Source organism: Eretmochelys imbricata, chromosome 9 (genome assembly GCF_965152235.1).
Source record: "Eretmochelys imbricata isolate rEreImb1 chromosome 9, rEreImb1.hap1, whole genome shotgun sequence".
NCBI lineage: Eukaryota > Metazoa > Chordata > Testudines > Cheloniidae > Eretmochelys > Eretmochelys imbricata.
In genome coordinates, this window is record NC_135580.1 from 24,776,808 (window position 1) to 24,798,164 (window position 21,357).

The following is a 21,357-nucleotide window of genomic DNA, read 5'->3' on the forward strand; positions in this document are numbered from 1 at the left end:
GCCAACATTTCTCTGCTTTCCTCTTCTGACCTTCTGTAATGAGGCCTACCCAACCTGCCAACCCCAACCTGCTCCCTATCCTAACTTTTCAGTGGGAGTGGCACATCCTCTTCCTCAGTAAGGTATCAAATATCAGCGAGTTAGTGGAAATATCAGGGAGTTAGTAGATTTCTCTCCCCAGCCAATATGAGCAGGACTGGAAAAGCTCCATTGGTCCCATGGCTACTATTTTACTAGTAGCCCTTTAATTCTCTGGCAACTGAGACACAGATCTGCTGGGAAACACAAAGTTGTGTGGAAGGAATCACCATCCCTTCTCCTGTCCCGAAAATTAAATGAGATGGAAAACAAACCCTACATGGCTAGGAAAAGCGAGATTAGGGAAAAGTGCAAATCCCCTGAATACATCAGAGGAACAGAAGGCCACTGGGCTTCTAATGCTGGAAGACAACTAAAGGAAAGAGAGGAGCCCACAGCCTGATAGGGGAAGGGAAGTAATGTTGGAAGGGGAATCCAAATGAGTTTTGTTAGTTTCTAAATTGAACTGATAAAGCTCAGCATGTTTGCACAGATTTATCTGACCCTTTGGTAAATTTTTTAAATGAAGCCAAAATTTAAGATCAACGCTGATTGTCCCAAACCTGTGTAAACCAAACCTATAGGTAGGATTGCCAGGTTTCTGGTTTTCGACCGGAAAACCTGGTCAAAAAGGGATGTTGGCGGCTCTGGTGACTGGGCCGATAAAAGTCCGGTTGGTGCGGGGCTGGCAGTACCCTACCCAGCTCTGTGTGGCTCCCAGGAAGTAGCTGGCATGTCCCTCCAGCTCCTCGGCATAAGGGTGGCCATGGGGGCTCTGTGCACTGCCCCCACCCCGAGCGCTGGCTCCGCAGCTCCCATTGGCGAGGAACCATGGTCAATGGGAGCCGTAGGGGTGGCGCCTGCGGGGTGGGGGCAGTGCATGGAGCTGAAGAGACATGTCGCCACTTCCTGGGAGCCACCTGAGTCTGCACCCTGAACACCCTCCCACGCCCCAACCTCCTACCCCAGCCCTAAGCCCCCTCCTGCACTCCGAACCTCTTGTCCCCTGCCCGGAGTCCCCTCCTGCACCCCAAACCCCTCACCCCCAGCCCGACCCCAGAGCCCTTACCCCCAGCCAGAGCCCTCACCCACCCCACACCCCAACCCCCTGCCCCAACCTGGTGAAAATGAGTGCGTGAGCGAGGGGGGGAAGAGCGAGCAACAGAGAGAGGTGGGGTGGAGTGAGCAGTTGCAGGGCTTTGGAGAAGGGGCGGGGCAATGGTGTTTGGTTTTCTGCAATTAGGAAGTTGGCAACCATACCTAAAGGCAAAGTTTGCTGAAATACATAATCAGAGCGAGTAGGTTTCACACAGCCCTAAAGACAAGCATTTAATATCCCACAAGAACATATCTTCTCTCATTCCATCTCTCTCACGCCACACAAACCCCTGTTTATTTAGCAGAAAAGCAAAAATCCAACCATAAAAGCTCCCCAGTGATGACCTGCATTATTTTCTCAGCACATATAATATGGTGAGAATTTGTTTGTGTCATCTTTGCAATGTCCCCCGAGAACCAGAATCCATAATTTCCACTGGAAATAATGGCAATCTGATGATACATGAGAATCTACTGGAGTTGTCTGTCAATACTGAGGAAGATAAAACACATCATCACTGTAAATGCTGAAGAGCAAGAACTAAAAATACCTACTGCTACTCATCAAGTGCCATTGTGGAGAGGGTACTGTTGCTAATCTCCCTGGTGTATGAGGCTGAGGTGGGTGGTGCACTCTTGTCATTAGTAGTAGCTTTGCCCGAGATTATTTCCTCTGTATTCCTTTCTGGCTTCAATAAAATGATGTAACATTTTGGCAGAAATATGCAACCAAGCAAACCAAAGCTTGATGCCAAAATTGCAAATATCTCAACAGCCACTTTGAATTTCCCTCTTGTGCTTAAATAGGCGGGAACAAAAGAAATCCAGAAGAATACCAGCATCCCAAAAGGGATAAATTTAGCTTCATTGAAATTATCTGGTAACTTGCGAGCTATGAAGGCAGTGATGAAGCATAATACAGTAAAAAATACATCAAACCCAAACAAAGTACATAAAAATTCTATGTAGCCTTGATTACACTCAAGAATTATCGTTACATTTTGGAATTCCATATTTTTGCACACATATGGAGGTATACATGTGAGATAGGCCGTGCAAACACACACTTCAATTACCACAGAGATTAGCACAAGAAGTTTTTGATGAAGAGATTGCATGGATAGATGGTCAGGCTTCTCCGCAGCCTTCAACTTGCTGCGTCTATACATTAACAGGAGTGCAACAGTTTTTCCCAGTATACAGGACAAGAAAAGAGAAAACCCCAAGGCAATAGTCACTTGGCGGATCTGACACGACCATCCTTCTGGTTTACCAACAAAGAGGAAGGAAGTTAACAAAGTAATGACAAGAGATAGCTGAATGAGAAAGCTCAGCTCTCGGTCATTGGCTTTCACAAGAGCAGTGTCCCTATGCATCCTATAAACAATGGTCACAGAAAGGACAATACAAGCTCCAAATAGATAGAGATCTACCAGTGTGGTCCCTAAAGCTTCATCATAAGCCAGAAACTCCACCTCCGTTAGCACACATTCATTCTTGAGTGTACTGGACTAGTGATCATCAGGACATGGAAAGCATTCTCTTGCATCTGTTAAATACATAAAAGAGAATTTTAAATTGATTTAGGCATGGACTGTTAAATGTATCTGTTTGAAAAAGACTCTCATTACCAAGTTTGCTACAGATGTGTGTTTTCCTGGCCGGGGGAGATACAAAATAAAGCTTTTTCCAGTCCAGTGAACCACTAAGAAGTTTGACCAGATGGATTCTGCCTGCTAATGGAATCTCACCCCACTTACCTAGGATAGCTGCTGGGGATAAAATTTAGCCAATGCATTTAATTAATTGAAAATAGCTGGTATAAGGCATGCTATGTCATTTGAATAGCATTCTTCAAGTTGACATATTCCTAATAGTTGAAGAATTATAGAGGGTTCAGAGAAGTGCCATGAGACTGATAAAATGATTGGTAAACATACTTTATAGTGAAAGACTCAAAAAGCTCAATCTCTTTAGCTACCCAAAGAGAAGGTTACGGTGACTTGATCACACTCTAAGTACCTATATGGGGAACAGAAATTTGGTAACGGTGGGCTCTTCGGTCTATATAACAAGATATAACAAGATCCGATGGCTTGAAGTTGAAGCTAGAGAATTTCAGACTCAAAATAGGGTGCAAATTTTTAACAGTGAAGATAATTAACCATTGGAACAACTTACCAAGGGTTGTGGTAGATTCTCCATCACTGGCCATTTTAAAATCAGACTGGATGTTTTTCTAAAAGATTACTCTAATTCAACCAGGAATTAATTCAGAAGTCCTGTGGCCTAGGAGATCAGATTAGATGACCAAAATGGTCACTTCTGGCTCTGTAGTCTATGAATTAACAGCTGGTATTTAAAATAGAGCTGCCTGGGAAACTGAATTTCAGTTTTGTGAAAAATTTTGAGTTTTCAGAAATATTTTCATGCTGAATTGGAGTGTTTAGGTATAAGTACCTCAATACAATGGTGAAAGGTGTTCTAGAAATACCATAAACAGAGAGAGATTTTATGAAGCCCTGAGTTTGCCGGTTACAAAAATTCTACTGTATCTGAAAGAGAACTATGGTAACTCTAATTTTATCTCATATAGATCTGAGTGATCCAGGTCTTTACTATTATATTATCCAGATGAAATCAGTGATCTGTCTATACCTATTTATTCTTACAGGATGCTTTTGTGCTGTCCCTGTTTCATTACTTATCTCTCCATCTGCCCATGGAATACAGACAAAACAGCAGGCAGGCACCCCATGTCAGATCCCCTTTCTAGGACCAGGTTAGCAGTTTTCAGTACACACACAACGGGGAGGCTAAAAAGAACAGAATACAATGTCAAATCTATTTCTTCTACAGATAAATGTATTAGGTATATAAATATGTAGCTAAAATGGATCATTCCCAATGTGCAAGTCTGGGCTCCCAAAAAAGTTCATTTATTACAGTCTACATTGGAACCTTGTCATCTTTTCTCCATCCCTAAAACTTAAGAGCTCAGCTTTGTGCTCCAGATCAAATGTATTTTTGTTATTTTTCCACCAGATGTGCTGGCCAGACTAAACTACAGCAGTGTGTATTAAATAATTAATGTGCTGCTGGAACATTAAAAATGCAAAAAAAAAAAAAATTATCCATTACGGAGAAAGGAAGCAAATGTCACCCAAAGGGTAAAATAATACATTTTTATAAAGAAGAAACAGGTCGTATTTTAAATGAAAATAATATCCTGTACAGTAAGTTCTACAGCTCTGTACACAATCAGACAGGCTGGTTTCTAGAAATAAGGTTGATTTCTAAACAAAGATATAATGTATGCATTTGGACAAACAGATATATTTGTGTATTAAATATGTGACGTCAAACACGTTGAAAAATGTTCAAAAAAGCTTTCTAGGGGGCCAAAACCTGCAGTCCTTACTCAGGCAACACTTCCACTAAGTCAGTGAGTAAGGACTTCATGATAGGGCCAACACAAAGTAGTCATAGGCTAGTTTGCACTGTCTTTTATTAATCATTATTATTATTATGTATTTCTATCGCGGAAGTGCCTACTGACCATAATTAGGGATAAGAGCCCCATTTGTACCTATACTCTGTGCATACAAAACAAATTACAGTCCCTGCCACAGAGATTTTACAATCTAGTATTTTGACTTTACACAGCAATTAAATAAACAGACAAACAGAGGTAGGGAAATGACTAGGAGGTGGGATAACAGCAGGCAAAGTAACAGTAAAAAAAATTAGTTTTGCATAACACCAGTCTCAGCAGTCACAGAGGTATGTTAAGAAGAAAAGATGCAAAGATTACTAACTTTTAATATTGGAGTGTTCCAGAATATGGAGTCGTTATTATATATCTTCATCTCGTGCCCATCTTTTATATCATTATAGATTCCAATCTTCACAAAGGAGATTTCTCCAGTCTCATTCAACTGCCAGTTTATAATGTCATATGTCACATACACATCTCCATTGTCATCTATCTTTACTGCTACTCTGAAACCTGTCAAAGGTTGTAAATTTAACATTCTTCAGATAGTACATTAACTATAAAATGGGGAAAAAGTGACTGTCAAATTAATTTACAGAGTTATGTATACTGGTTACATAGTTGGGAAGGATCTGAAGTAGGACATGGACCTGTCATGTCTAGAATTGCCTCAAAGACTTTAAAAACTTAAAATATCATAAGTTTTAAAATATATGTACATATAATCTTATGCCAGAGAAGTGGTCAAGTAATCCCTCCCATGGGAAGAAAAGCATGACTAATGAAAAATCCCCTTCTGTGTCCCCAAAAGGATGGGCTGCTTGCTGCTTATTACGCTACCAAACTCCTTTTAACTCGTTAAATTCTACGTAGTAAAACTTCTGTGTAAGTCTGCTCATCTCCATTAATACTACTTGATGTGACCACCTCAGATGGAAGTTCATTTCACCTACAGCATTCACCACTCTCTGAGTAAAATAATGGCTTCTTAAGTTCATCTGACATGTATTGGGGCAGATCCTCATCTAGTGTAAATTATCCTAAACCCATTAATTTAAATGGGCCTGTGACAAATTTACATAGCTAAGGATCTGCTTCATTCCCTCTTAATGTGAACGTGTACCTTCTATATCTGGTGTGTCCAAGTGGTAACACTGTGCCATTTTCTGCCACCCTTACTCACGCTGGGTAGAACCTTACTCCTCAAATAGTCCCCATGAAATCATTGGGGCTACTTGTGGAGCAAGGCCCTACTCAGTGTAAGAGTATCAGACTCTGGCCTAGGGCAGTTATCTCTCACATCATTTACAAAACCCCAGAACTTGAAAGCAAGGAAAAGACATCACAAAATGTGCACTGACAACATAATAAACACAGTCTCAGCTAACAACGACCTATGTTCAAAGGAGCTGATTCTGATTTCATACCAGCATAACTCCACTCTGTTATCTACTTACAGCCTATCATGCTCACCAATATTGTCTCATCGTTTCCTTGTACTCCCCTATCGGTCTGTCTGTATCCATTGATCTTTTGTCTGACCCCTGATTGTAAGCTCTTTAGGGAAGGGACTATCTTTTTTTTCTGTGTTTGTACAGCACCTTGCACAATGGGATCCTGGTCCATGACTGGGGCTTCTAGTTCTATGGTGATACAAATAATAATACCTGAGCACCTCACATCATCCCTGTGGGATAGGGAAGTGTTATTATTAACTCATATAGGTGACTGACTAGCCCAAGGTCACACAGGAAGTCTGTGGCTGGGCAAGGAACTGAAGCCAGGTCTCCTGACTCTTAGGGTAGAGGCCCTAACCACAATACCATCCTTCCACCTGGTTTACACAGGTGTAAGCAAAATCTGAATCAGGCTCATTTAGTGAAAATCATAACTCATCACTTGGTTTCAGCATATATTTCAAATTTACCTATTCCTCATTTTATTATTTAATTTTTCTGCTATTAATATTGAATTTGTTTTCTTTACAGATACACTTTTAAAAATTAAAAGAAAGTTAAACGCAATTGCAGACGCCACATTGAAGTTCTTTATTTAATTCATTATGTAAAATTATGATAGGGAAAAGCAATGCTTACCTGCCAGGGCTCAAAATCATATATAACTGCACAGGACTTTTTTTGGAAATGGTCCGTTTCCTTCTACTCAGGTGTCTAAATTGTTAAGGGCATGGGCCACAGTGAACACAGCATTATAGACATTATATGTTATTCTGAGCTCTGAAACATCCAGGTAGGTATTTTTTATGTCCTCCAGTTTCTCCTTTCTAGTACAGAGCTGATCAGAAACAGGATGTACTCCTCTCTCTCGACCTGTTACATTTATTCTAAAATCTGTATTATAAGGTACGCTGCTGTTAGGCCAAGTGCAATTGAAAACAGTCTGCCAGAACTCAATAGTCAAATCATCACTAGCATCATTATCTGGATGCACATCAAGCTGAAAGTCTTTTAATCCTGGTATCTCACCTCGCCATACTCCAAAACCAATGGTTCCACCGAGGAATGAAAAATATTCAGGTTTAGCAATTAGTGCTGATGTAACCCAGGCCTCACTTGCAATCCAGGTTTTGCCAGTAATGTTACTGTGTGCAATTTCGTCCATTAAGGGACTGAGGTCAATATCAGAGGAACACACTACAACGATATTTGCTGTGGATTTTTTTATAGCTTCCACAACTGCTAGTATTTTTCTCCTGGAATATATTTTTGGAATGGTCTCAGAGAAAGCAATGCAGATTCCAGATTTCTCTACATTTTGTTTAAAATACTTTATTCCATATTTTCCATAGTCATCATCTGCTGCTATTGTTCCTATCCATACCCAACCAAACTGTCGAACAAGTTCTGCCATAGCCAGTGACTGATGGTTATCATTCGGTATAGTGCACAGAAAGGAAGGGAACTGAGCAGGAGGACGCATAACCAACCTACAAAAAAAAAGTACTGAGGCAGGGATTACTGGCCCAGTTGCTGCTTTGTTTTTCACTTTCTTTTATTTAGCGACCTTTGGTATTTATAGGGCAATGCTCACCATAGCCAGGGCCCAGAGTATAATGTGACTATGCAGCCTCATAAACTGCTGCATCATTAGAGATTATTTCTATGTTGCTGTGTATGTGTATTCCAGAACCTAAATTTTCATTTCAAATAAAACTAAATAACAAGCCTTTATGGTTATGGTGAAAATTTTCAAAAGGTAAACCAAGTGTAAACCAATGCAATACAGACAGTTTGAAACAATAGTGCTGAGAGAAGTGTGAATGCTCCTAGTCCTGGGTGTGCACTCTGAAGCCTAGCAATGACAATGTAATTATCAGGAGCCGGGGTCACCAGCATTCAGAGGAGCCTTGGTCACACCACTCTTTGCCCAGCCATGGTCCCTGCACTGTCTGCTGGGAAGGAAACAGTGTATGAACTACTGGGTGACTCTGAGCCAGCCAAGGATTCCCCTAGACAGCAGTGGTCCTCCAGTAGCCAGTTACGCCTGTTTTGTAGCAAGTAAAATGGTGAAAAGTTCTTACAATGTGTTAGACCACTGAAAGTGAAGACCATTCAAGGTATTGACTGGCCACTTCACCTTGAATGGTGTCTTAACTCAGAGAGACAAGTTGGGGGGGAAATAACTTCTCTATTGGACCAACTTCCGTTGGTGAAGGAGACAAGCTTGTGAGCTCACGCAGAGCTCTTCTTCAGGTCTGGGAAATTCCACCTTGTGTTTAACTGTGGCACTCTGAGCACCTTTCTCAGGCCTGAAGAAGAGCCCTGTGTAGCTTGAAAGCTTGTCTCATTTATCACCAGAAGTTGGTCCAATAACATATATTACCTCACCCACTTTGTCTCTCAAATATTGGTATATTGCTCATTATATTTAGATTTTAAACAAATACCACCTTCAGTTACCTCAGGGAAATAATAGAGCCCTACGATTCTTGAAAAAGCAACAGTCAATGTTGATCCACTGGCTCCAATGACTGCTACGAGAGGTGCACCAGCACTGCATCTGAAGTTGGGCATTGTTTCATTTTGTCCAGTCAGGTATGCCAAAGTCTCTTCAACAGTTTTGGATGTTGTAAAGCAGGTATCATAGATGTGATAACCCAGTGTTATATTTGGTAGAATATCTAGCCTATTGTTAACCTCCTGGATGTCATGTATCATGGCTCTGGCCCAACGGAAACCTCGGAAGTTAAACCTGCAGAGACAAAGTACTTGTCAGTGTTGAACACATTTGCCAAAAGCACTTCCACACAAAACACACTTCTTGTGTCTTTCCTAAAAGCAAAGCAACACATTTTCTGAGTGCATGGTTTTCCCTGAAAATTAATGGGTTTTGTTGCAATCTGATCCTGTAAAAGTTGATCTGATTGGAGAGTGTTCAGAAACTTCCTAGAAGGTACTCAGCACCTCCCAGGATCAGCTCCAAAATGAACAGTAACTGAATTATCCTGGAGGGTCTAACCCTGCAGCCCTTACTCATATGAGTAGTCTCATTATCTTGGTTATCCTATTGAAATCACTGACCATTCAGCTGAGTAATGACTACAGGATCAGGTCCTTATTTTGTAGTCACTCCATCATCCTCAGAGCCAAACTGACTGAGAACCAGCCACTTTTTTCTGATAAGTCATTTTCCAGTGACACTTTGTTCTCACCTACATCATCTTATATTAAGAATAGCTCGATAAAAGCCTTTCAGACCAGCAGTGGAGTTCCTCCCAAGAATCCCAGTAGATGATTTCTTTCAAGTAGAGAAACATAGGAGGTCGCAAGCAAAGTTGACATTGCCTTTATTCTTCATTGCTACCTCCCATGGACATGTGCTTTTACCTACATCTCCTCAGTGCCTTAGCATGACCTCTGTGCAAACTTATAAATTGTGAATTTTGTCTTTGTGGCTATTACTTTCAGCCTTTGAAATTATGATTTATTCATGAGATGGTCAAGTTCAGGATCCTGACACAAGGAAGAAAGGAGAGCAGGAGAATACGGACCCTGGACTTCAGAAGAGCAGACTTTGACTCCCTCAGGGAACTGAATGGCAGGATCCCCCAGGAGAACAACATGAGGGGAAAAAGAGTCCAGGAGAGCTGGCTGTATTTTAAAGAATCCTTATTGAGGTTGCAGAAACAAATCATCCTGATGTGTAGAAAGAATAGTAAATATGGCAGGCGACCAGCTTGGCTTAACAGTGAAATCCTTGCTGATCTTAAACACAAAAAATAAGCTTACAAGAAGTGGAAGATTGGACAAATGACCAGGGAGGAGTATAAAAATATTGCTCAGGCATGGAAGGCCAAATCACACTTGGAGTTGCAGCTAGCATGGGATGTTAAGAGTAACAAGAAGGGTTTCTACTGTTTTTTTAGCAACAAGAAGAAGGTCAAGGAAAGTGGGGGGCCCCTTACTGAATGGGGGAGGCAACCTAGTGACAGACGATGTGGAAAAAGCTAATGTACTCAATACTTTTTTTTTTGCTTCTGTCTTCATGAACAAGGTCAGCTCCCAGACTACTGCACTGGACAGCACGGTATGGGGAGAAGGTGACCAGCCCTCTGTGGAGAAAGAAGTGGTTCAGGACTATTAGAAAAGCTGGACGAGCACAAGTCCATGGGGCCGGATGCACTGCATCCAAGGGTGCTAAAGGAGTTGGCGGACGTGATTGCAGAGCCATTGGCCATTATCTTTGAAAACTCATGGCGATCGAGGGAGGTCCCGAATGACTGGAAAAAGACTAATGTAGTGCCCATCTTTTAAAAAGGGAAGGAGGAGGATCTGGAGAACTACAGGCCAGTCAGCCTCACCTCAGTCCCTGGAAAAATCATGGTGCAGGTCCTCAAGGAATCAATTTTGAAGCACTTAGAGGAGAGGAAAGTGATCAGGAACAGTCAGCATGGATTCACCAAGGGCAAGTCATGCCTGACTAATCTAATTTTCTTCTATGATGAGATAACTGGTTCTGTGGATGAGGGGAAAGCACTGGACGTGTTATTCCTTGACTTTAGCAAAGTTTTTGATACAGTCTCCCACAGTATTCTTGCCAGCAAGTTAAAGAAGTATAGGCTGGATGAATGGACTATAAGGAGGATAGAAAGCTGGCTAGATCATTGGGCTCAACGATGATAGAGCTAGATCATTGGGCTCAACTAGATCAATGGCTCCATGTCTAGTTGGCAGCCAGTATCAAGTGGAGTGCCCCACGGGTTGGTCCTGGGGCTGGTTTTGTTCAATATCTTCATTAATGATTTGGAGGATGGCGTGGATTGCACCCTCAGCAAGATTGCAGATGACTCTGGGAAGAGTCGTAGATACACTGGAGGGTAGGGATAACATACAGAGGGCCCTAGACGAATTAGAGGATTGGGCCAAAAGAAATCTAATGAGGTTCAACAAGGACAAGTGCAGAGTCCTCCACTTAAGACAGAAGAATCCCATGCATTGCTACAGACTAGGGACCGAGCGGCTAGGCAGCAGTTCTGCAGAAAAGGACCTAGGGGTTACAGTGTACAAGAAGCTGCATATGAGTCAACAGTGTGCCCTTGTTGCCAAGAAGGCTAACGGCATTTTGGGCTGTATAAGTAGGAGCATTGCCAGCAGATCAAGGGACATGACCATTCCCCTCTATTCGACATTGGTGAGGCCTCATCAGGAGTACTGTGTCCAGTTTTGGGGCCCACACTACAAGAAGGATGTGGAAAAATTGGAAAGAGTGCAGTGGAAGGCAACAAAAATTATTAGTGGGCTGGAGCACATGACTTATGAGGAGAGGCTGAGGGAACTGGGATTATTTAATCTGCAGAAGAGAAGAATGAGGAGGGATTTGATAGCTGTTTTCAACTACCTGAAAGGGGGTTCCAAAGAGGATGGATCTAGACTGTTCTCAGTGGTACAAGATGACAGAACAAGGAACAAAGGTCTCAACTTGCTGTGGGGGAAGTTTAGGTAGGATATTAGGAAACACTATTTCACTAGGAGGATGGTGAAGCACTGGAATGGGTTACCTAAGGAGGTGGTGGAATCTCCATCCTTAGAGGTTTTTAAGGTCTGGCTTGACAAAGCCCTGGCTTGGATGATTTAGTTGGGGTTGGTCCTGCTTTGAGCAGGGGGTTGGACTAGATGACCTCCTGAGGTCCCTTCCAACCCTGGTATTCTATGATTCTAACTGAGTGTAAATCCATGCTCCACTCAAAGCCCTACTGCTCTGCTTTGCCATCATTTGGGCAAACCCAGAGGGAAAATGCTTTCATTGTTTCATACTGCACCTTATGAGTCTTTCAAGACACCAAAACAAAAAGAAGCAATCACTGCTGTTGGTTGCATGAGAGTCAAAAGTTCTTTTCTTACATTGTAAATATTTTAATAAATAGTTTAAGGGGGGAGAGAGATCATAATTAGAAACAATTGTACTTGTCCGATTTCTATATACCACATGATTCTGAGATTTAAAATCGACTTCTGCTCTCTCTACACTACCAGAGTGAATTTGCTACAAACCTTTCATAAGGAAAATACTGACTCAGTGATGAGCTTGGAGATAATAAGCTACCAAATAATCCACTTCCATGTGACTCTTCTAAAGTGACTTTGATCTGTAAGGCAGTAAAAGAAAGTTTTGTTCCTGTTCTGGAGAAAGCTGATATGCTTACGTGTTGGCACAGTGGTGCCCAGGTACTACACAGACAAACACCCTCGAAGCTTTAATAACGATAATAATTTGTAAAAGTCCTGCCTATGGAAAGTAGTACCAAAATAGAGAAGCTGAAATGTTTCATTGCTGAGGTTTCAATATGAACCAATATACTTCTCCAATCTCGCAACTAATTAATTAACTAAACTTTAATTAATTAACTTTCCCTCTGAGTTTTGTCTTGAGATTCAATAAGAAACTCAGAGGTTATGAAACCATGTACACCAATCCCCTGGAGATGTTCTGGGAAAGTCACATGAACTCAAACCGAGGAGTGTTTGCCTAGGCTTCAAGTCTTTCCTCTCTAAACCTTTAACAGTTCTAGGTGGAGCACCAGATGCCACAGTCACATCCATGCAATCCATTCTAATGGAGTCACACTCCACACTGTGCCTGGAACTAGCATGCTGGGTTAAAACCTATACTAGATGTTGGTGCTTCCTGGGAAACTGAAAAAGAAGCCAGGATGTCACCAAGAAAACCTAGCAGAAGCACTCCAGCCCCTGCTGCTTTTATTGGACTGCAGGAAGCAGTAGCAGCAGCAGACCTGCTATTTGCAGACATGGCCACGATGTGCCCGTGACTGGACAACAATCCTGAGGGGCCCACTGGTGATGGGATTTGTATTTCCAGGAAGGAAGGATCAATCGACTGATCCCAGGATAAATTTACACTCAAACAAAACTCCACTAACACAACAAATCACTATCAGAAAATATTTTATATATTTGCTTCTTAACCTGCTATCCCTTCCCACCTCCCAGTCTTGTGTCGAGCATAGCACAGCCAGACCAGAGACTGTGGCCCACGAATTTTATTCACTTGTCATAAATATGTAGTGCCTTTCCAGAGAATGAGGACTGATCCTGCTAGGGGCTGAGTGCCTTCAACACTTTAAAAGATAAGGCCCTCAGCAGATTAGTCAGATTGCTGGAATTTTCTCTAAGCCTTTCCAACCAGGCTAGAATTAGAATGATTAGAAACGGTCATCGTGAAACATGAAATCTGCTTAGTTTTAGCTTTCCTTGAAAACTCAAGCCACACTAGTTGGAAAATTTACAAAGATTTACAAATTTTTCTGACAGGCTCAGATTTGGGCATTTTTGTTCAAACCATTTTTTAGTGCAAACCAGTGCTTAATTTGTGCCAGGGCTTGCCAGGGCACCTCTAGGCTTGGCAGTTCATAGTCCCAGCACCTCTGGGCTTGCTGCATCAGTTATGAGCTTTAAAAAATTGCTTTAGGCCCAGCACCTAATTGCTTGAGCTCCAGCACCTCCTTCATTACTGTCAAGGCTGATTCCCTACTCTGGCACTTCGAGTGCAGAAGGTGGAGGCCGGCAAGGATTTTAAAAATTAATACTGGCCACTCCAGGCTGGTATTAAACTCCCAAAGTCACAGCTTCTCTCTGACCTTGATGAGGTAGATGCTACCACCACCTAAGTGTAAGAAAAACCCTTTTTAGAGAACCCAGAAAGGTGCACTTGGGAATGCCTTCCTGTGGAGTACCCTCAAGCCCTTTCATCCCCCCCCCCACCACCACCACCACCACCCCGGGGAAGAGTGAGAAAGAAAAACAAAGGAAATCAGCTGTTGTCACCAACTAATTAAACCTCTTAGGACACCAAAAATCCAATCCTGTTCTTTAAAAAGGTAAATTTTTATTAAAAACAAAAAAGAAAGAAAATACATCTGGAACTTAGACTTTTGCTAGATTTAAAAAACCCAATTACAAAAATTAAGCGTCAAGAATAGTTCTCTTGAGGTTCAGCTTAAAGGTTACAAGCAAAACAAAAGCATCTGGGGTTAGCACAGAGGAGTCCACAAGCCAGTGAGAAATAAAAGAAATAACCCTAATTGCATCTTGATAGACATTCCCCAATTTAATTACCTAATTGGGGTTTCAGATAAGTAGGGTTGAGGTATGATCTGATGCTTTTTCATACCTGGTTTTAAAGCTTTTTACAGCATAGCTCTAGCCCTGTCCTGCTCTGTTCACTCTCTGGAGAACAGCAAAGGGAAGTTTCCCCCCATTTTAAAAAGTTCTAGTCCTCCCATTGGCTCTTTTGATCAGGTGCCCACTCCCTTTCTTTTACCTATGGGCTTTCTTTAACCTTTTACAGGTAAAGCAAGTAATGAATAGCTACAAACAGGGATTTTGTAGCTAACTGGCTGGATGGGTGTCCATACCCTCTACCCTCTTCATTTATCACAATTACAAATTAAGCACTGGTGCAAAACCTTGTTGATTGAAACAGGAGGAAACATGTCTAAAGACCCATGCAAACTGGAGAATTCGCCTGAATGGAAAGTGAATTCTGATACTGAAAGCCTGAGTTTTTATATCAGTAGTTTTGTTCAAAGAGCTACATTCATTCAGTTAGGGAACAGAAACCTAACACAAACATATGTCCTCTGTGCTCAATACAGACTCACCAACACAGGATACAAAATTCTAATGAAAATTTTAATGAAAAGCTCAGATGTAATCTATAGACCTTATTCATGGTGGACAATTTCAAATAATAAATACACTTGATAAAAATGGCTGTTTACAGGCAATTCACACTGAAAAAGGGATGAGACGCTTCATGTAAACTATACACTATGTATTATTCACCCAGCTTTATGTGCAGCCGGACAATTTAGATTTTTTTTCTTTCTCAGAACAAACAACTCGTATACCAATCTTATTTTATATGATATGCTTCCTCTTCCTCAAAAGCAGCAATAGAAATCCCTGAGGAAACATAAATGGATCTGTTGCTATTCCAATCTATGCTGTAGGTACTATAGAGAAGAAGAAAGCATAATTTCTGTTCTGTTTTGCATTCTGTGGGATGTGTGCACAATTGTTTTACAATACATTCAGAAATGTGATATCATTTCCAGCAATACTGCTTCCATTTTCTACTCAGCAATGCCAGAAGCCTTAACAAATACTTTATTGTGACAGTTACTGGGGCAAAACCCACGCGACTCACAATTAATTCTTTGGGAGTTGCTGGCACTCAGCATTTCTCAGGATTAGGATTTTTTATTTACCATTACAGAATAATAATTGAAACATTTTGCAACAAAGTAATCATAGTGGCAGGTTTACAGGGAATTACTCGCTAGCAAACTTTAACAAGTATAAAAATTACATATTGTTTAAAAGGACAATGGAATAAAATTAGTGGAACAAATGTTATTGGCATTTTTTCAGGCTTGAGGCTACAAGGATTCTTTTTTGGCCCATATTCTATTGTCACTTTTTGTGCAAAATTCCTGTTGACTTCAATGGAAGTTCTGTGCAAGAAACAAGGGTCTATATAGCCTCCAACCAGCATCCATTGAAGTCAGTGGGAAGAAGATTAGATCCTTGTTCTATATTCAAACAGTATGCAATATGGGTCTGATCCTGGAAAGATGCTGAGCACCTGCAATCCCCATTGACAGTGATGGAAACTTCAGGAACACAGCACCTGCCTGCATTGGACCCAGGATCCTAGTAGTAGCGAAGTGTTCAATGCCATTTTTGTCCCCTTTCAGAATCAACTTTATTGGTTCCTAAGACATATAGAACAAAATATGATTAATACATGGTATGAATTACCTTTATTCATAAACTCACTGCAGTGGTCTTGGTACAGTCCCCCTGAGCATTTCACAGCACAGACTACCATACAGTTCACTGAATGTGGTGAATAGCCCTGGCTTAAACTGAGTCTTAAACCCCTTAAGCATGCATAATGCTCTCTCTTTGTTGAGAATGGCTTTCCAGAACAGCACAAAGATGTATCAGTAAAATCTGTGACATTTTAGAACCCTCACAATGTAGACACTATTTCATGGTTACTGGACAACAAAAACAGGTGTGATTTTACTCTGTGTTGTAAATAATGGGGCATGAGAGAAGAAATTACACCTTCATAATGTATTGGCCAGGGCATAATCCTGCCAGGTGCTAATCTATTCTACTTTATTCCATCAAGTTTTTCATGCTGCAACCATTGCAGTGGTGTTTGAGCACCTAGACTCTGATCCAGCACTGCATTTAAGCAGATGCTTAATTTAAAACTCATTTATAGTCCCACTTAATTCATTGGGATTAGCTGTGTGCATAAAGTTAGACACCTGTTTAAGTGCTTTGCTGGGTCCGGGCATTATTGAGCATCCACAGTACCCTCTGGCCAGATGCTGAGCATCACAAGTGCTCAGAATAATTAATAAATGACGTTAGAAAATTCAGGTTTTAACACAGGCATTCTACTGACTGCATATTGGTGGCTAGACACAGGAGTCAGCTTTATTCACAATATTGAGCAAAATCTTCCATAAAAATGGATGCACTTGCTGTATCTGTCTCTTGTACCCAAATGAGCCATGTCTAGTCTGTAGATAGCATTTCTGCCAGGTGAGTCTAAAAGAGTTGCGTGTACACACACACACACACACACACACCCCTCCCTCATTTATCTGCCAAGCTGCTACCTGCACAGGAGGAAAAATGTCTTTCCCTTCACATTTTGGTGACACTGGCTTTGAAGTAGTTGGTTCTTTTTCTGGTATAGTCCTGAAGTGAATGGGAAACATTCCTCCTATTATCAGCATATGGTTCTCAGATTCCAAATAGCCATGTAAATCAAATTTTCCTAGCAATGTACATGTACCTTCTGCACCTTGAATGACGAGCATATGCAGAAAGAATACAAACAATCCTAGAAGCAAGTGCAACTTCATGTTGGCCATTTTATTAGGAGGCAGTTTGGGGAAATGATCAATGTAAAACAATACTCAAGCCTTTATGAGGAGAGCTCAGTGGTTTGAGCATTGGCCTGCTAAACCGAGAGTTGTGAGTTCAATCCTTGAGGGGGCCATTTAGGGAACTGGGGCAAAAATTGGGGATTGGTCCTGCTTTGAGCAGGGGGTTGGACTAGATGACCTCCTGAGGTCCCTTCCAACCCTGATATTCTATGATTCTATGAGGCCCTTGAATATATATTTACACCTATTAGCCTATGCAAGAATAAGTAGGTTCCCCAGGGACATAGCTTGCTGTCCTCACTACCTAACTGGCAAGCCACATCCCATCTGCAAGGCACTATATAGAGTGAGGGCTATGCTGTTATTTTGAAAAGTACCTAAAATTTGCCCTGTTCCTTAATAACCAAATAAAATGCTACAAAGCAAGTTATCTGTATTATTTTGTGTGCTCTCTACTGCTGAAGTGACAGAATTCTGGCTCTGATGTTTCCATAATGAGTTAGGACACTTAGGGATCCTTTATGGAAGGTACTAGGAGAATGTTTTTTAATTATCTCTTCATAAGTCTTATTTAGGTGAGCTATTACTGAGGTGAGTAGCAAAACTGTGCAGGATCAAGCACTTACTTTTAATACACATCCCAGAAGGAGACAGACAGGTCTGATCCAATTATGTTTTATACAGACGTGTCTGCTGCAGGCATTAGACACTCAGTAAAACAAGCTGTTGAGGTCTGGTGAAGATATGGATACACTGGGGGGTGCCTACTTCCTTCCTTCATCAGAGATCCTGCTGGTGTGAATGAACCTCTCCCCACATATTATGGGTGTGTTTCTTTAAAGATAGATGTTGACAAGGTTAGAATAAGGATCAGGCTCCAGAAGATTTGGGAGCCAGCTGCTCCCCATTTGAGCTTCAACAATCAGATTCACCAATACCTCAGCACCTGGGTACCTTGTCCCTAAAAGCTAGTGCAGCTTTTCACTGTAGTCTGGCTAAATATTTTGATTTATAATGTCCAGATTTTAGAAAAAAACACTACTCATCTCGACTACTGGGTTTCCGAATTGTGGCACATAAACCTTGAAACTTGTGGCACAGCTCAGCTACCTCCGCCTCCTTCGCTCTTTCAGTCATGCTCTATATTTTGTTGAAAGAGAAACTCCTAGTGCCTTTGAGAATGTGTTTCCCATTCTTGTGGAAAACATTACCGCCCATTTGCCAATTCAGTTAACACAGAACCACCTAAGTATGCACAAAAGTGCAGGGAGAAATCATGAGACAAATAAGACACAAAAGAGCTGGACTGGGAATGACCTTCAAAACACGCAATTCGTGTTTTCTATTTCAGTTTCTTCTCGAAGGGAACATTAGTGATTTGTGAGCATTACATCTCATTAACTGTTACTTTAAATGTTATGTAACTGTAAGTGGAACTCCACCACAGGGCCCACCACTGAAGCTAGAGAAATACTGTTCAGTGGTTCATGACATGAGTTTGACGATCTCAGTCCAGCTCCTGTAGAACATATGCCATTTCCTAAGCACACTGAAGGCAGTGGAAAGACTTCCATTGACTTTGTTGGGATTTGGATCAGAGGCAAACATCCATTTAAAATGTCTAAAACCCTTCCTAGCTGACACTGCTTGGCATTTTTGCTGACCTCCTTAACAGAGAGGCCATGGACTGAATGGGCACAGAGACTGCTATATCTTCTCAGGCTCAGAGATGGCTGCTCTGGGTCAGAATGGAGACACCATGCCAGGACAAAGTGGGTGAAGTTTGGGTTGCTGCTGCCTTGTGCTGTACCTGTTCGGTGGTCCGAGGACATCGGTCTCCTGGTTTGTCAGTTTAGACCTTATGCAAGCACTAAATTTCCACACATTTTTTTAAAATTAAAGACTAGAGAAATGTGCTGCTTGTTCAATGCGTTCAGAAATAGGTACAGATTCTTCTCTGGTTTTGCTTTTCCTGCTGTGTATTAACTGCTCTTCATTCCTATCAGCTACAAACCATTTCTCTGTTGTTTAATGTGCTGATGGATTCTAACACTGTGTGCACCTGAGCCTCTCTCTCACTCTTTCTAGGTCACATGATCTTCTTAGTTTTTAACACAATACAATATACTTGTCACGCCTTGTCTTTATCTTTCAGCAACAGAAACACCTGAACCCAGAAGGATATGAAAGGCATCTTAGGCATCAGGGGACTGAACAATGATGGGAAATTAAATGTTGCTGTTCTTGGTACAGTATTTACTTTGAGTGACTTATTAACTCTTTCAAGGAAGATCATATTATTTGCATGAAAAAGCTCCTTGTAGCTCTTAAACGTGAGTGGTTTAACATAGCTGCCTATCCCTGCAAGAGAAGAATGACAGGAAAACACAGCAGTAGTGTATTACAGTTACAACTTTATACAGATGCTGGTTATGTTTACAAACCCCATATGAGGGACCCCATAGTGGCCACAAATCCTGCTTACGCTCAGTCCCGTTGTCTTGGGTTTATGGGAATAGCTACACAGCAATTGAAGGTGTGATTGTAGCACAGGTAGGCATACCTCTACTAGCTTTAATCTAGCTAGAGAGGATAATAATAGTAGAGTAGACATGGTGGCCAGGCTTCAGCATGGGGGAGGTGCCCCAGTACAAGCCTGCCAGGGACTCTCGGTATGTACTTGGGTTGCTAGCCCATATGGAAGTCTGTGCCACCACATCTTCATTACCACTGTTACATGTGCTAGCTAGATTAAAGCTAGCACAGGTATGCTGCATTACAATTACTCCTTCATTTGCTGCGTAGACATACCCTAAGTGAATGAGTAAAGGGAACAGGATGAGGCGATGGTTAGACTTGAGTGAAGCACCTTTCTCAAAACCAAGATATTCAGTTCACAGAGAAGAAATATATGCTTTGTAGCCGTAGTAAAATGGAAAAGGGTTTTACCGATGTTCGCAAAGCTTTTAAAATTATTAATGGACATCAGCAGTGGTTCCTATTCAACATGTTTAACATTTCAAATAGTGATTGTTGTGCTAAATGTTTGTCTGACAAATAGGTTCACGTCAGCCCTGATCTCCTTGGGATCTCCTGTAGGGTCTGAAATTTCAGAGCATTTCATGCCAGTGCTTGTGGAAGGGTCTCCAGGGGCTCCCTTATTATTGCTGTGAGATTTGAGTATTCTAAATTGCACACTGTGTTAAATGCATTATGGGATGCTTGTGTTACTTTTGCTGCTTCTATAGCAGTCAATAATCATTGATTACAAAGCCAGAAGGGACCATTGTGATCATCTAGTCTGACCTCCTGTATAACACAGGCCAGAAAACTTCCCCCACAATAATTCATAGAGCGTATCTTTTAGACAAACTTCCAATCCAGTTTAAAAATGGTTAGTGATGGAGAATCCACCATGACCTTTGGTAAATTGGTCCAGTGGTTAATTACTCCGTTAACATTTTTTGCCTTAGTTCCAGTTAGAATTTCTCTAGCTTCAACATCCAGCCATTGGATCATGTTTTCCTTTTCTCTGCTAGACTGAAGAGCCCCATTGTTCTAGGCATTGTACAAACACACAACAAAAAGACAGTCTCTGCCCCAAAGAGCTTACAGGCTAAATGCACTATCACCAAAACATCCCCATTCCCTGCTAGCCAGTGAACAACAATGAATTACCTGGAGAAAGAATAACAAAGATGATGAATCACTACACTACTCTTGGTCACTCTTTCATTCCATCACTAACTCAGATACTGGAGATTGTTGTAATTTATTAGGAATGTCTAATGAAAAAATCATTCTATTTGGAGCTGGTATTTTCCCTAGGATTTTTGCCAGAGAAGACTGCACTGAGCTATCCCTTAGACTAGAACCGGTTTTTATTCCTTTCTCCAGAATGTTACATTTCCTGAATCTTGCATTGATTTAGCATTGAATCCTGCTAAAACCGTCATTTAACATACAACTCTCCATAAGGAAAGTGAGCATAGGCATCACAAAACACTATTCCGGGGAGGTCACACATTGCTCCTCCTGATCCCCATCATGTTTCGCCTATCTCCTGCCTGCTGCTCCTGCCACTGGATGCTCCTCAGAATCCACAACTAAAGGCATTCTGTGACTCCAGCAAAATTAGTGCATCCCCTTCGAAATCCAGGTCCGAGCGAGGAGAGCCAAGCTTTCCCACTTAGCCACTGTGCCATGCAACAGGCTACTTAAATATCTCTTAATG

At 41.5% G+C, this 21,357-nt stretch overlaps 1 pseudogene; it reads right to left on the reverse strand.

The window, feature by feature from the left end:
- Positions 1-1,733: 1,733 nt before the first annotated feature.
- Positions 1,734-17,099, reverse strand: LOC144270411 (vomeronasal type-2 receptor 1-like; annotated as a pseudogene).
- Positions 17,100-21,357: the final 4,258 nt, after the last annotated feature.